Consider the following 15,958-nt stretch of genomic DNA (forward strand, 5'->3'; position numbering starts at 1 on the left):
ATTGTATGCAAAATTTATATTTAAAAGAAAGTTTTTTCTGAGTTGGAACTGAAGATAACCAATCAAATAGTTGGGAATGGTAATTTATGATAGTGGTGTTGGACTCGTATAGCAACTCTAGAACAGGGTGAATACGTTTAATTAAACTTTTTAAAAAATATGTTCAATTTAAATTAATTATATATTTTTAAATTAAATTAATAAAAAAAACCCTAATTGATGCTAAATAACAAGATTGATAAAAATTATGTAATACTATACTCAATCAATTCCAATCAACAAAAGCATGTAATTAAAAGTAATGCAAAAATAATTAGGAACCGTGATTTTTATAGTAGTTTGATCAAACTCGACATACATCCACTTTTTCAAGCGCCTCTTGAAATTTCAATTAAAAATCTCATTTGACTCTTTTCACATATGAGAGTCGATCTGCGACCTTGCTCCTTTTCCGGGTTGGCAAACTCGATCCTTTCCAAGGGTCAAGATCCAACCATTACAATATTCTTCAAGCTTTAAAACACTCAATGAAACTCTTTAAAAATAGTGAATGTATAAGTTTGAGCTCACAATATTTAATCTTCAAATACAATAAAAATTCTCTTAAGAACAAGATGAAAATAAAGAAATTTGAGAGCTTTAATAGAGATCAACAATGGTTGTCTTTTGCCATTTTTTAGGGATTATAAAGTTGTGAAAAGTTATTGAAAATTTAAGGAAAATGAAGTATAAAAAGAGAGGAAAGTGAGATAAAAATAAGATTTTAATTTGGGTCATTGGGTTGAGCAAAAGTTAAATTAAAAGTGAAGATTAAGAGATAATTAAAATTATAAAATAAAATAAAAAAATCAATAATATATAAACTTTTTTTAAGAAAATAAAAATAAAACCCACCCATGGCAACTTTAAGCCTTATGTGTCACTCACTCTATAGCTCTAAGTGACACTCTATAATTAGTCCAATTTGATGATTTGCATGTCACGTGATCCTTGGGTATTTCATCTTCAAAATTGTTTCTGAAGGGAAATCATCGAAGGTTTCGCAGCAAAAGCGGGGATTGTTCCCATTTTAATTTTCACATAATTCATAAGTTTTACCAATCAATAAAATATGCATTAAGAAACATTAAATTACAACATGCTTTTGAGGGAGAATTAGGGAAGAAGATGACTTGGAAGAAAGTTTACTTACCTTTGAAGTCAATTTTTTCCACGTATTTCCTCTTGATCTAAATCAAGTACCGATCTTCAAAACGAAATCCCAATTGGAAACCGCCACGAGAAGCCTATGTATTCTCTTGGGATTAAGATTCAAGCAAGAGTTGTGAACTTTGCTTGAATTCTTAAAAGGGGGAAAAGAGGATGACAGGGAGGAGAAGAATTTATCTTTTCTGTGTGATTGCGAGTGAAACCATAGAGAATTCTCTACTTTTTTTTTTTTTTTTGTTTGGTTCCACACAAAATGAAAGAAGACGACTTCCCTTTCTTCAACTCCCCACACTGCACGTTTTCCTAAGAGAATTAGGGGGAGAGAGTTGTAACTCCTTCCCTTTAATTAAATTTAAAACTTTAATTTTAATTTAATTTAATTTAAATAAAAAATATATAATAACCATCTTATATATATATATATATATATATAATATATTATACCAAATATAACACATAATCTATAGTTTTATATTGTTGTATCAAATACAATATAACCAATTGTTTTATTTTCTCTCAACAATGCATGACATAATATAAATATAATTCAATTATATGAGTCTCATCTATATAATTAATATTCAAATCATATTCAAATATTTTAATTCCTTTCAACTATTTATGGTATTTAACATAAATCATATTTATGTTAAATTTAATTATATGAATCTCGTTCATATAATTAGTATTTGAATCATATTCAAATTCCTCTCAAAATACTTTATATTATAATATATCAAATACATTATATTAATTATGTCACATATAATTAATTCCATCAACTAATTTGAACAATTCAAATTAATCCAAAATTAATTTTCATTTTAATCCTCGTTGAGCTATAGAGAAGACCTTATGAACCTGTAAATTGAAGCTCCAATGGTACTTGAATAATTAATTAAACTCTTTAATTAAATTACCCAACATCCATCAACTATCGGTCACCCCATTAAAGACCGACAGTTGCACTTTTCGTGCTACAAATATATTTATGCGTCCATTAAATATAACCAATCAACAGGGTAATGACCCTTCCACAAATTGCTTGTAAGTACAGTTGGGCCAAAATTATCATTTTGCCCATGTAGTTACATCTAACTCCTTAAGTAACACTGATTCCTCTAATGAAAAATAAATTATAGTCCAACTATGACCAAGTCCTTCTCGGACCAAAAGAGGGTGCGACCACATTGTTCAAGGGTCGTAATCAATCCTTAAAGGAGCAATTTATCTACTTACCCCGACATTAAAGAAAGAGCGAATTTCGTCTTATGTAGTTGTTTCCCAGCTCCCCAATCAGACGAATTTTTAAAATGGTAGGCACATTGACTTGACAATCTGACCATTCTCATGATTCAGGTCATGTCACTTATGGTCATCCTAGTGAAATGTAAGTCTTTATTATTAACGGCGTTAGGTAATGAGACTAATCATTTCGTGGTTTAGTTTTATACAAACTCTTTGTATATGATACCCCCGCTCATATGTCTCTGTTTGAATGATCAGGATCAGATCATTTGTAGCACTTTACTGTTGAGGTTGATGTCCTAAGTCTCGTGTCCTGTAGTTTGTAAACAGTTTGTACGAACGCTTGTAATGTATAATCTATGATATTTACTTCACTTCTTGAATTTGCTCATTTGAATGTTTTATTTGCTTTACCACAAACCAATAAACTAAAATCCATGGTTTTCTTTATGTAACTTAAGCATGTATGTGATGACATATAAGCGAATCATGTCTTAAGGGATAACCAAAATGGTCTATAGTATATGGATGTAGGAGGAAAACCTTATCCTGGTAACGCTACGGATGCGACCCGCTTTGTAGAATAGTTACAAGTGTTGTGACTTGTCACAGATGATTTGATCCTGATCATTTGGGGGACATCCGAACGGGAGCGTCCTATACAAAGAGTTTGTATAATATTTGACCACGAAGTGTTAACGTCTCGTTATATAACACCGTTCAAGACAGAGACTTCACTTCACTAAGATGACCATAGGTAACATGACCTCGATCCTGAGTGAGTTGAGAACTCCTGCCATTGAGGGTGGTCCTTTGATTTGCATGGGTGCGAGTGGTCAAGCCGCCGACTCAAACTTACCACTTTGGGGATTCGTCTGATTTGGGAGTTGCGAACTCAGCTACATAAGATGAAATTTACTCATTCCCTGAAGCAGGGGTAAGTAGATAGATAGCTCCCTTAAGGGCTGATTCCATGGCTTGATCAATGTGGCTTTAAACACCTTCTCATGGCCTGAGAAGTGTTCACACATAGTTGGACTATGTTGTATTGTTCATTAGAGGGATCAGTGGTGCTTAAAAAGTGAGATGTAACTACAAGGGCAAAATGGTAAATTGGCCCAACTGTACTTACGAGCATCTGTGAAGGGTTATCGTACTCATGATTGATCATATCCGATGGACACATAAATATATCTGTGGTAAGAAGAGTTCAACTATCGGTCTTTAGTGGAATGCCTGATAGTTAACGGATGGTGGATCTCGTGGCTAAAGAGTTTAGTCAGCTATTCACGTACCGTTGGAGCTTCGAGCCATAGGTCCATAAAGTCCCATTGCTAGCTTGGATACAAGTTGATAATCAGTTTTTGGGTCAGTTTGAAATGTTCAAATTGACAAGAGGGAGTTCGATTATATATGATATAATTGAACTAGTTAATTATATATGATATGACTGACTAAATGTATGAGATACATTATTTTGGAGGAAATTGGATATAAATATGATTTATATCAAGTAGAGGATAAAACACTATAGTTGATATATGATATTAAACTATAGGTTAAAAATATAATAGGATTATATTTATTATTTTATTAATTGGGTGGTTATGAGATAATTGGCCGAAGTTTTCTCCGAATTCGTGCGAAAGTGGGAAGTTCAATTCAGTTCTAGTAACTGAAGAATAAAATGAAAATAGTTTTCATTTTGCAAGAGACACGAAAAAGACACGCTAATTCGCTCACGGTGTGAAAGCCTTGTATCGCTTAGTGTTGATAGCCTATACGATAGAGCCCGCCTAACTAAATGATCGCACACCCACATTTACTAAACGATCGCCCACGATTTCTTAAACGATTACTTACCTTTGCTAGACGATCGCTTACCTTTTGATAGAAAATCGCTTAGCAATTACTACACGATCGTGTACCCCAACCTAAATGACCAAGCACCCGACTATAGATAGTATTCCCTTTTCTCCCACTTATTTGTTCGTAGTACACAATCACTTTTCCTCCTCCCATCTACCAATTCCATCAAAGTCCACCCTTTTGATTATCACTCCGAGAATACTAAGAGCTTTGAGTGGTGGTGTCGTCCCCGTTCGCTTATTGTTCGTGTAGACGACCGTGGTGCTGCTAGGCAATAGCTTACTGGACGAGTAGGAACGAGAGGAGTTCGTTCACGTTGGACCGAGTTCTTGTGAAGAAATTCTTTAACTGGTACGTTCTCATAGTATTTTGTTTTTATCTTTAAAATCATGCCAATAATTAGTCTTTCAATGCATATCTGTATGTTAGAATGTATGTGTGGAAATTCTATCACAATGAAGTTGGTGCGCTTCCGCTCACAGGTACTCAATACAGAGATTAGAGAAGAAATGAAAGATCTGCGTCAAGGTCGTTGGTGGTGCCATGGATGGATGGTGGAGACGTCTCTCCCAAGCTCTATCTCCCGCGAAAGCTTCGATCATCACTCGGACTGGTTTGTGGAGATGAAGAATCCTCGCAGAAAATCTTGCTCATGCTTTCATCTGTGATTGTAAACCTCGGCCTTAAGGCAGAAGTTCAGATGCTCTGAAATGAAGGTCTAAGGGGCTATTTATAGAGTTTAAACGCCGACAGCAATCATGATTGCATTATGTCTCACTGCTGCCTTTGTCGCGGTATGAGCAATGTCACATCATCTTATCTTGTTGATACTCCCAAAGTATGCGTTCGAGCTTGATTCAACTGAAGTATCGACGCATTCCACCCATCTTGCGATCGCTCTTTTATTATGGTTATAACTTTGTAGCCACAACATCCATGTGATGACTGCATTCGCTTGATGACTACAACTTCTCATTGATGACCGCATTCGCTTTACGACCGATTCTATGCGATGGACGCATGTGGCTGATGACCGCAACTTCCATGCGATGGACGCATTCGGTTGATGACTGCAACTTCCATGTTATGGACACATGCGATCACCGCATGCGTTCGTCTATGAGATCGCTCGGCTTTCACCGAATGCGGTTGTCCTAGCTTCAACGCATGCATTTGATTTTGCGATTGCTTATTTCCAATACATGCATTTGATACCTGCGATAGCTACAAAAATAGACACTTTGGCATGGAATAACGCATAATATTGGGGTTAGTGAGGATTTAGGTGCTGACCGACGCAAAACTTAAAATTTCACAAATTCTAAGTAATATCACCGCATTTTCTACTTGTTAGCCCTCATAATTCTAAATAAAAGGCTTATAATAACTGGCATTTCTGCTAGTTATTAACCCCACTTCGCTTTAGGACAAGTGAGAGATTGTTGGGGTTGATGTCCTAAAGTCTCGTGTCTTGTAGTATGTAAACAATTTTTGTGAACGTTTGTGATGTATAATAAATGATATTTACTTCACTTCTTGATTTTGCTCATCTGAATGTTTTATTTGCTTTACCACAAACCAATAAACTAAAATTCCTGGTTGTCGTTATGTAACTTAAACATGTATGTGGTGACATACAAGCGGATCATGTCTTAAGGGATAACCAAAATGGTCTGTAGTATATGGATATAGGAGGGAAATCTTATCTTGGTAACGCTACAGATGCGGCCCTCTTTATGGAGTTACAAGTGTTGTGACTTGTCACAGATGGTCTGATCCTGATCATTCGTGTAAGGAACATCTGAGCGGGGGCGTCTTATACAAATAGTTTATATAAGACCTGACCACGAAGTGTTAACGTCTCGTTATATAACACCGTTCATGATAGAGACTTCACTTCACTAGGATAACCATAGGTAACATGACCTCAATCCTGAGTGAGTTGGGAACTCTTGCCATTAAGGGCGGTCCTTTGATTTACATGGGTGCGAATAGCCAGGCCACTGACTCAAACCTTCCACTTTAGGGATTCATCTGATTTGGGAGCTGGGAACTCAGATATATAAGATGGAATTCACTCATTCCTCAAAGCAGAAGTAAGTAGATAGATAGCTCCTTTAAGGGCTGGTTCCAGGGCTTGAACAATGTAGCGCTACACACCTTCTCATGGCCAGAGAGGTGTTCACACATAATTGGACTATGTTGTATTGTTCATTAGAGGGATCAGTGGTGCTTAAGGAGTGAGATGTAACTACAAGGGCAAAATGGTAAATTGGCTCAACTGTACTTACGAGCATCTGTGAAGGGTTATCGTACTCATGATTGATTATATTCGGGTTATCGTACTCATGATTGATTATATTCGATTGACACCGAAATATATCTGTGGAAAGAAAGTTCAACTGTCGGTCTTTAGTAGAGTGTCTAGTAGTTAACAGATGGTGGATCTCGTGGCTAAAAAGTTTAGTCAGCTATTCACGTATCGTTGGAGCTTCGAGCCATAGGTCCATAAAGTCCTCTTGGTAGCTTGGATAGAAGTTGAGAATCAGTCTTTGGGTCAGTTTGAAATGTTCAAATTGACAAGAGGGAGTTTGATTATATATGATATAATTGACTAGTTAATTATATATGATATGATTGACTAAATATATGAGATACATTATTTTAGAGGAAATTGGATATAAATATGATTTATATCAAGTAAAAGAGAAAACACTATAGTTGATATATGATATTAACTTATAGGTTGAGAATATAATATGATTATATTTATTATTTTATCAATTAGGCGGTTATGAGATAATTGGCCGAAGTTTTCTCCGAATTCGTGCGAAAGTGGGAAGTTCAATTCAGTTCTAGTAACTGAAAAATAAAATGAAAATAGTTTTCATTTTGCAAGAGACACGAAAAAGACACGCTAATTCGCTCACGGTGTGAAAGCCTTATATCACTTAGTGTTGAGAGCCTATACGATAGCATTTGCCTAACTAAACGATCGCACACCCGCGTTTACTAAATGATCATCTGTGATTTCTTAAACGATCGCTTACGTTTGCTAGACGATCATTTAGCGCACCGAGCGTAACTAAACGATTGCTTAACTTTTGATAGATGATCGCTTAGCAATTACTACACGATTATATACCCCGACCTAAACGACCAAGCACTCTACTATGCGATTGTCTTCCCTTTTCTCCCACTTGCTTGTTCGTAGTACACAATCACTTTTCCTCCTCCCCTCTACCAATTCCATCAAAGTCTACTCTTTGGAATCTCACTCCGAGAATATCGAGGGCTTCGAGTGGTGGTGTCGTCCCCGTTCACTTATTGTTCGTGTGCTGATGTTCGTGTATACGACCGTGGTGCTGCTAGGCGATAACTTGCTGGATGAGTAGAAACGAGAGGAGTTCGCTCACGTTGGATTGAGTTCTTGTAAAGAAAGTCTTCAACTGGTACATTCTCTTGGTCTTTTGTTTTTATCTTCTAAAGCATGCCAGTAATTAGTCTTTCGATGTATATCTGTATGTTAGAATGTATGTGTGAAAATTCTGTCACAATGAAATTGGAAAGATCCACTTCCGCTCATAGGTACTCTTGTATAAGAGTTATTTCATTTACAACACTTGTAACATCTACAAAGCAGGTAGTATCCGTAGTGTCACAACATCAGGATAAGCCATAAAGAGCATTTTTCAACTTATAAACATGATTAGGTAAATCAAAACTTTCAAAACCTGGAGGTTGAAAAAGCACTTTTACATCCATTTGATATAAAATAACATACGTATCAGAAGCAAAAGCAAGCAACATTCTAATAGCTTCTAATCTAGCAACCGGTGCAAAAATTTCTTCATAATCTATACCTTCCTCTTAATCATAACCTTGAGCTACGAGTCTAGCTTTATTTGTAATAGTATTTCTATTTTCATCGAAGAGCATAACCAAGATATATCAATCATCAAAATAATGACAAACTTTTATGCATGACTCAATATTCTTTTGCTCAAAACTTACCAAGAAACCACAATAATAAAGTATCTAATTGACCAAAAAGCCAAAATATAAGTAATAAAGACAAATAATACATAGATATATATATAATAATTTTTCATGGCATTAAATCTCATGATCAATTCAATTCAATAAGTCAAATTCAAACATTCCAAACTCATTCAAAAAATATAATTTCCATAAAAGATACCAATAGAATAATTATCTTAATAATTAAAAAGATACCAAATATGCAACCTTTTCTTTCTTAGATTCAAGCAAGATATACTAGTTGCTCCAATTTGAATTAATTCCTCTTTTGAAGTCCAAGCAACAATTACTTCTTGAATCACACCTACAAAGCTCAACCAAAAGATTTTAGTACCCATTTCTTGGGTCCTTCATTGTTAGTGAGCAAACATTTTGGAATCCATTTAAGTAAGTTCCAACATTACCATGATTCATTCTTGTCAAATAACGAGTATTAACTTTATGACCAACTTTACTACAAGAGTAGCATACAATATTAGGCAAGAATTTCATTTTAACTAATCGATTTTGCACAATTTTTTTCTCAAAAAAATTATTTATTGGAGTATTTTTCAGTTTAAACCAGTTTGGTCTAATATGACTTTTAACTCCACAATAATGACATATAGGCACAAATTTTGATTTTACATGCAAATCTCTAGCATTTACATGTTTACATATTTAGCAGTATGCATGCATGTAGATTTTTCATAAACATCTTTAGACACAAATTTTGATTTTTCAAACATATCTCTAGCATTTTCATGCTTATTCACAAAATTCATATTATGAGCACATTTTGATCTAGCATGAATTTATTTATGTATAGAATTTGATTTCCATGAATGCCTCTAACTTTTTATGCTTTGGCAAAAATTTAGTTTCAATAAAATTAGGCATATTAAGTGTTGGAATGTCTTGAATTTGTTTGTTGGCGCTTCGAACAACCAAGTACGGGGTCTCACTGTTCAAAAATCATATTTAACATATTTATTTATTTGTAATTATTTACGATTATGACCCTAGGGTTTAGAGTAGTGCGTTATATAAACTCTCTAACCCTAGAGACATCGTTTGTATATTCAGAAAATATTCTCTCTAATAATACCGTTATCCCTCTACCCTATGGATGTAGCTAACACACTATTAGTGAACCATATATATCTGTGTGTCAATTCTTTTACGTTCTTTTATATTATTTAATTGTCGTTTTTGTAACAAACTGGTCAGAGCCTACATCAGTTAAATAAAGGGATGATCATGGGTTTATAAGGGATGACAACTATCTCTAATAGTATGAGGTCTTTTGGGATGGTTCCAAAAGCAGAGTCATGAAGGTTTATATCCAAAGTGGACAATATCATACCATTGTGGAGATATCTGGAGTTTCGGTGTCCCTAACATTAGCCAAACATCTTGAGATATATAAATGGCGGCATTAACATAGTGATTTTAGAAGGAGATGAACAACTTTCTTTAACAAAAGTAGTGATTTTGGAAGGAGATGAACAATTTTCATTCATATAACCGAATCCCTTTTTGTCATTATAAAGTTTACCTATGTCATAATCTTATCCAATTTTTGTGCACCTATTGTCAATTTCTTTATATTTTTTTTAGCACATTTAAGCTCATTCACAAGATTTGACTCTTTTTCTTTTAGAGTTTTAACAAGTTCATTTTTATCAAAGACATCATGCTCAAGAAATTTAATTTTGTCAACAAAATAAATGTTCTCTTTTTCTATTGCTATATTGCTAGTTTTCAAATAAATAATTATATTTTCAAACTAGCAATTTGATCATTAAATTTCAAATAGTAAGATTCAAATTTCTCAAGTCATTCTAATCGATTTTCATTTCACACGATAAAGATCTGAGTTCATCATTCTTAACTTCAAGAGATTTAATCCTATCAATCAAAACATTTTTCTCATCATAACAAGAATCATGCACCAGCACATCATTAGCTCTATTTTCCAAACATGCATTTTCATCTATCAAAGTTTTATTCACAACAATCAAGATCTTATACTTATTTGATAATTTCAAATATTTAGAGCTAACTTTTTCAAGATCATATTGCATATTTTCAAATGCATCATATAATTCATCATAAGCTAGGGTTTTATGGATTATTTCATTTTTGTCACTCTCATCACCATAATATTTATCTGAATGAGTCATTGTGCACAAAGGATCCATCACATTTTTCTTTTTCCATTTTATAGAAATTTTGTTTATTTTGAAAATAACAGTTCTCCTTCACATCAAATAAATCGTTAGTAGTACAAGGAGAATTTTCTGTGCCATACATATTATCAAGAAAATTCCAAATATCATATGCATAATCAAATTCTGCAATTTTATCACACTAGTTCAATAATACGTGCATGACATGTGGCTAGTAATATTTATAATAGTAGCATGACATGCTAGAACATATAAACAAATTTACAAGATAATATAAAAATTTTATTTATTGATGTGTGTTATCAATTGAACTATTTAGAGTTAATTTATCATGATTTAATTAATAATTTATTTTTATAAGATAGTTTATCATCATCACAATATAAAATATATGGTATAAAGTGAATGTGAAAATCAAATTTAAAATTTTGTGCTTTTTGAAAAGAGTTTTGAATCAATTGCACAATTATTTGTCATATAGTTTTGATGTTTATTATTTCAAATATTTAAGTTTGATTTTATACTTATGTAGATTTATATACAATTCATATACAATTATATTATGTTTTAGGTCGACACTTGATAACTAATAAATAATAAATTTTAAAATAATTCATAATAAAAGTGATAGAGTTGTGATTTCCTTGGCATAATTTGATATAATATAGTAATAAACATGTTGTATATTATGATATTTACTAAATACTATATTTTTTATGGTCCACAAAGTTGTTTCAATTATGTAAACTTCCAAACTCTAAAAATTTTGAAAGTCATTCAATTAATTTTTCTTCTCTAACCAATGTTTAGTAGACATTTAACCTAATTAATGGTTCATCGCTAAAAAGTGAGTGGTTGGATTTTGGTGGGGCATATATTAGAAAATAATCTAAGAGATGCTAAATAAACAAAAACTAAGGTCCTATTTGGTAACCATTTTGGATTTTTGTTTTTGTTTTTGGAAAACAATCTTACCATGGTTTTCATCTTTCTTAATACAATGATTGATTTCTTAGTTAAATTCAAAAAACAAAAACAACTTTTTGAAAGCTATTTTTTTAGTTCTCAAAACTTGGCTTGGTTTTTTAAATCGATTAATAGATGACTTAATTTTCAAAAACAAAATGGTTACCAAAGGAGCTTAAATCTTTACCCTTTTTTTTCTCCTTGGCAAGGTTCTTTAAATATAAAAATATATTTGAAACCATATAGTTATCATCCAATCTACCTCATATTATCTAAAATTTAATTTTTTTTTTTGTTGCAAATTGGAAATGGGGTTTTATATTTAAATGCAATGCAATGATATAAAATAAATCTAAAAAAAATGAAAAAAGACTAAAATAAATTGTTGGAGATTATATATTCTATGAAATCAAATAAATTTTATTGAAGTGAGTTATTAAATTTAAATAAATGCAATAAAATAAAATAAATTTAAAAGAATGAAGGTTGGGTAAAACAAATATGTTGGAGATCATAAATTTTATGAAATCGAATGAATTTTTATTAGGTTTTGTTGTTATAAAATATAATGCAATGAGTTAATCTATGAAATCAAATAAATTTTATTGTGGTGAATTTCATATCTAAATACATTGCAATTAAATTTAAAAAAAATTTGAGTACAATAAATCATTTGATCCCATAATCTATGAAAAAGTGAGGAAAGTAAAGGCGAATGTACCTTATTTGGCTTGAGATTATTTAGCATCTTCATTTGTTTCATTCCTCCATCTTCTTTTTCACATAGTGCTCTTTCTTTTCAATTTTCATGCAAAATAAGAAATACAAACAAAATTAAACGAGTCACTAAAAGTTGGAACGAATAAATTTAAATAAATTGTATACACTTATCCCAAATTATAATCGAAAAATCAATGAACAAATTACCCCTAATTTGAATTAATCCTTCCAATAGAGTCAACATATGCAAACACAAATCATCAAACACCTTTTATACACTCCCCATTTGAAATCCAAATCTATCTCTCCATATAAATGAACTCCTAGATCAAATCCCTCCAAAAACTAAACAACAAAATTCAAAATAAAAAACAAACAAACACATTTCAATACAACATAAAAAAAATTACATGTTGCGAAGATCCAAACAGAGAAGATTTTTTCTTGGCATTTGAGTTTTTATATATAAATAAAATTCTAAATCAAATCTCTTCAAAATAGAAACAAGAAAATAATAATTTCAATACAATATAAAAAATTTCAAAATAATAAAATTAACTATTTTGAAATTGCTCCCATCAAAGATACTCGGCTAACAAAATTTCTTTTATTGTTCATCATTTAGGCGTTGGAGGGGCCATTCATATTTATTCCATTTTCATAAAATGATCTATTGATATTATTTCTCTTGGTGAAGTGGGATAGAAGAGAGAATCAAATGGCCATCACCAAAGCTTGGATTCCAAATGAAAGAATGTATAAATATGTGCATGTTTATATCTCTTGGATGAAAGATTTTGTTTGAGTTGCGTTGTTTCGTAAATGAGGTGTCTTTAGGGTTTTAATTGCAATCTATTGCACTTTATCTCAAAGAGTCATATACCATCAATATCAATTGCACTTATTCAACCTAAGACCTTATTTTTTAAATATATGAATTTATTTTGTAAACTAAAAATTAGATAAGTCACCTTCACTATCTTTCAAATGGACACCTACACTCAAAAAAGTCACAACCACTCGACAAAAGGGTAATATGAGAATTTATGAAAAATATAAGGGCAAAAGGGGCATGTAAAGATTCTCCCTACATAGTCCCTTTTAATATAGTAAAGTTACTTGATCATCTAAATCATTATATATGATAATTATGTCCTGAGCATTAAAAGAGAGCATTTGATCATTCAATTTTAATTTTAATAAATTATATTTTTAATTTTGACAAATCATATTCACAAACGTACAAGATATTAAAAGTAATAGTAAGAATGTTTTCATTTTCTTTCTCCAAATATTTTTACCATTAGAGAAAGGAGGTGTATCAATACATTGACCTTCTACCATATAACTTTAGCAAAGCTTTTCAAATATTTTTTTAAAATATTAGTAAGATACTTTAGGTATCAACATAATACTTGAAAATAATTTATGTAGAAGAGCTACCCACTTTGGTACCAATTGTTGGAGTAAATAACTCAACTAATAGGTATCAAGTAAAAAAGCTGTTGGTAAAAAATTTTGATTAAAAACAAGAGCGACGCTCTGATACCAATTGTTCGACCAATATATTACAACCTTAGAGGGGTGAATAGGGTTTAACTATACTTTTTAAAAATATACTCAATTTAAACTAATTAGATATTTTAAAATTAAACTAAAAAATCCTAATTAATGCTAAATAACAAGATTGATAAAATTATGTAATAATATACTTAATACATGCCATGGAATGCATGTTTTTGGGCCTTTATTTGCGCACTTTTACTTGAAAATTTGGAATTTCACATGTGTTTTCCCTTAAATTTAGTCTTAATTAGTTAAAATGAGCTCACGAAGGTTTAATTGAGTTTAAGAGATGTTATTTATTGATTTTAAGATAGTTTTGTGGACTTTTAGGCTATATTGTAGATTTTTTGCCGATGCGGCCGCATCACTAGATTCATTATAGCCATATCAGTGAGTCTTAATTTTCTTAAACTCAACCTAGTCAAAGGTGGTTGCGATTTTCACGCTTCGATTTCAACTGGTAAATCCTTAGAGCATGGATTTCAGCCCTCTTCAATCGATTTTGGGTCTATATAAAGAGGAGAAGCCCTTCATTTCGAGACACAACTCTCTACCTTCGAATTCATTCCTCTTCTTTCATAGATTCTGTCATTTCCATCTGTCCTTTTGGACATTTTCTCAACTTCTCAAGTCAATAGCCTCAAAAACGAAAGTTCCTCTGAGGCGTAGCGTTCTAGGTCATCTCATTATGTGAAAGCATATGATAAAGAACGATTCTTCCTTGAAAAAGGGGGAATCAACCTAGAGAAAGATTAGGAATTTGAGGATTTGTCCCAAGGTCTCCTGAGTTGTATTTTTCAACATTTCTATTCACTTATTTCTTGTAGTTCTTTTACTTTCTTTGAACATCGTACTCCACATTGTAGCTATGATTTATGATTTAATAGAGTTCATTATTTTATCATTAATCATAGGCTAAATCTTCCCAAGGGCCCAACAATGTGGATGCCCTAAGGTTGTTATGGCTTAAGTTATGTTGCACTTCATATCACTTTGTTTTTCACATTATCTTTGTTGAGTTTAAAGATAAAATCAGTAAGTTGAATTGACCACTTAATTTAACGATCTAGTGGAGTTCTAGTGCTGAGAAGGTCAGGGTGTAAGCGGACGGCACAAAGAGATATGAGACTTATAGTCTAGAAATAGGACCGTCAAGTCACCTTAGAAATAATGTGCACCTTAGGATAAAGAAAATGAACTTAAATTAATCTAATATCAAGCTAACCAAGGAAACATTAGACATTAGCTACTTAAACCTCCTAAAGGAACTTGACATAAGACCAAATAGGTGTAGTTTTTTTTATTCACATGTGATTCACTGTTGAGGTATAATGCGACCACATCACTTAAGGCACAAAACCTAAAAGGTTGAAACATTGTTTCCCCTATTTGATTATCATTGTTTACTGTTTTTAAAGCTTTCTCTCATTCATCACAATATAAACTCTTCCTTAGTTACTTCAGTTTCATTGATTCATAGTCATAACTGGATTAAAAGTCAACCTAGTCCTATGGGATTCGACACTTGGAATACTAATAATTTGTAGAAATACTGAAGGATCTCAAATTGAAGGGAACCGTGAGCAGAAAAAAGATCGTCCCAAATCTCATTTTTGATTGAATGTAAATTTTACAGTAAATCAAGAATAAGATATGCATTTACATTTCTATTAAAAAGGTTTTAGAAACCTTACATATGAAGACTTTTCTTCAAGAATCCCTCGAACAGAACACGAACGTCTTGAAGACTCTCTTCAAGAAAACCTCAATCAAGAGCACGAACACTACTACAAAGGCTTTCTTGGTATTCTCAAATAAAAAAACTAGAAGCAGTGGACTCAGGCTATTTTGGAATGAGGGAAATTTTGAGTAGATAGGAGGAAGGTTTGAAATTATTCACCAACAACTCAAACTCCTACACACAAAACTCTTCTGTTGTTTTTCCATTATCAATCAAGAAGAAGAACTGATCATGGAAGAAGGAGACTCTCTTTTATCTTTCAGAAAACCAAATATCACAATCACCCACTTATGTGAGTAGAGAGAAAAGAGGGGGAGGGAGTCCCCAATTTTATTTAAAATAAAATAAAAAAATGATATTTAATATATATATATATATATAATTATATGTTATATCAAATATAACATATAACCTATAGATTTAATAT

Source organism: Benincasa hispida, chromosome 4 (genome assembly GCF_027475165.1).
Source record: "Benincasa hispida cultivar pf3 chromosome 4, pf3_genome.v1.1, whole genome shotgun sequence".
Classification (NCBI taxonomy): Eukaryota; Viridiplantae; Streptophyta; class Magnoliopsida; order Cucurbitales; family Cucurbitaceae; genus Benincasa; species Benincasa hispida.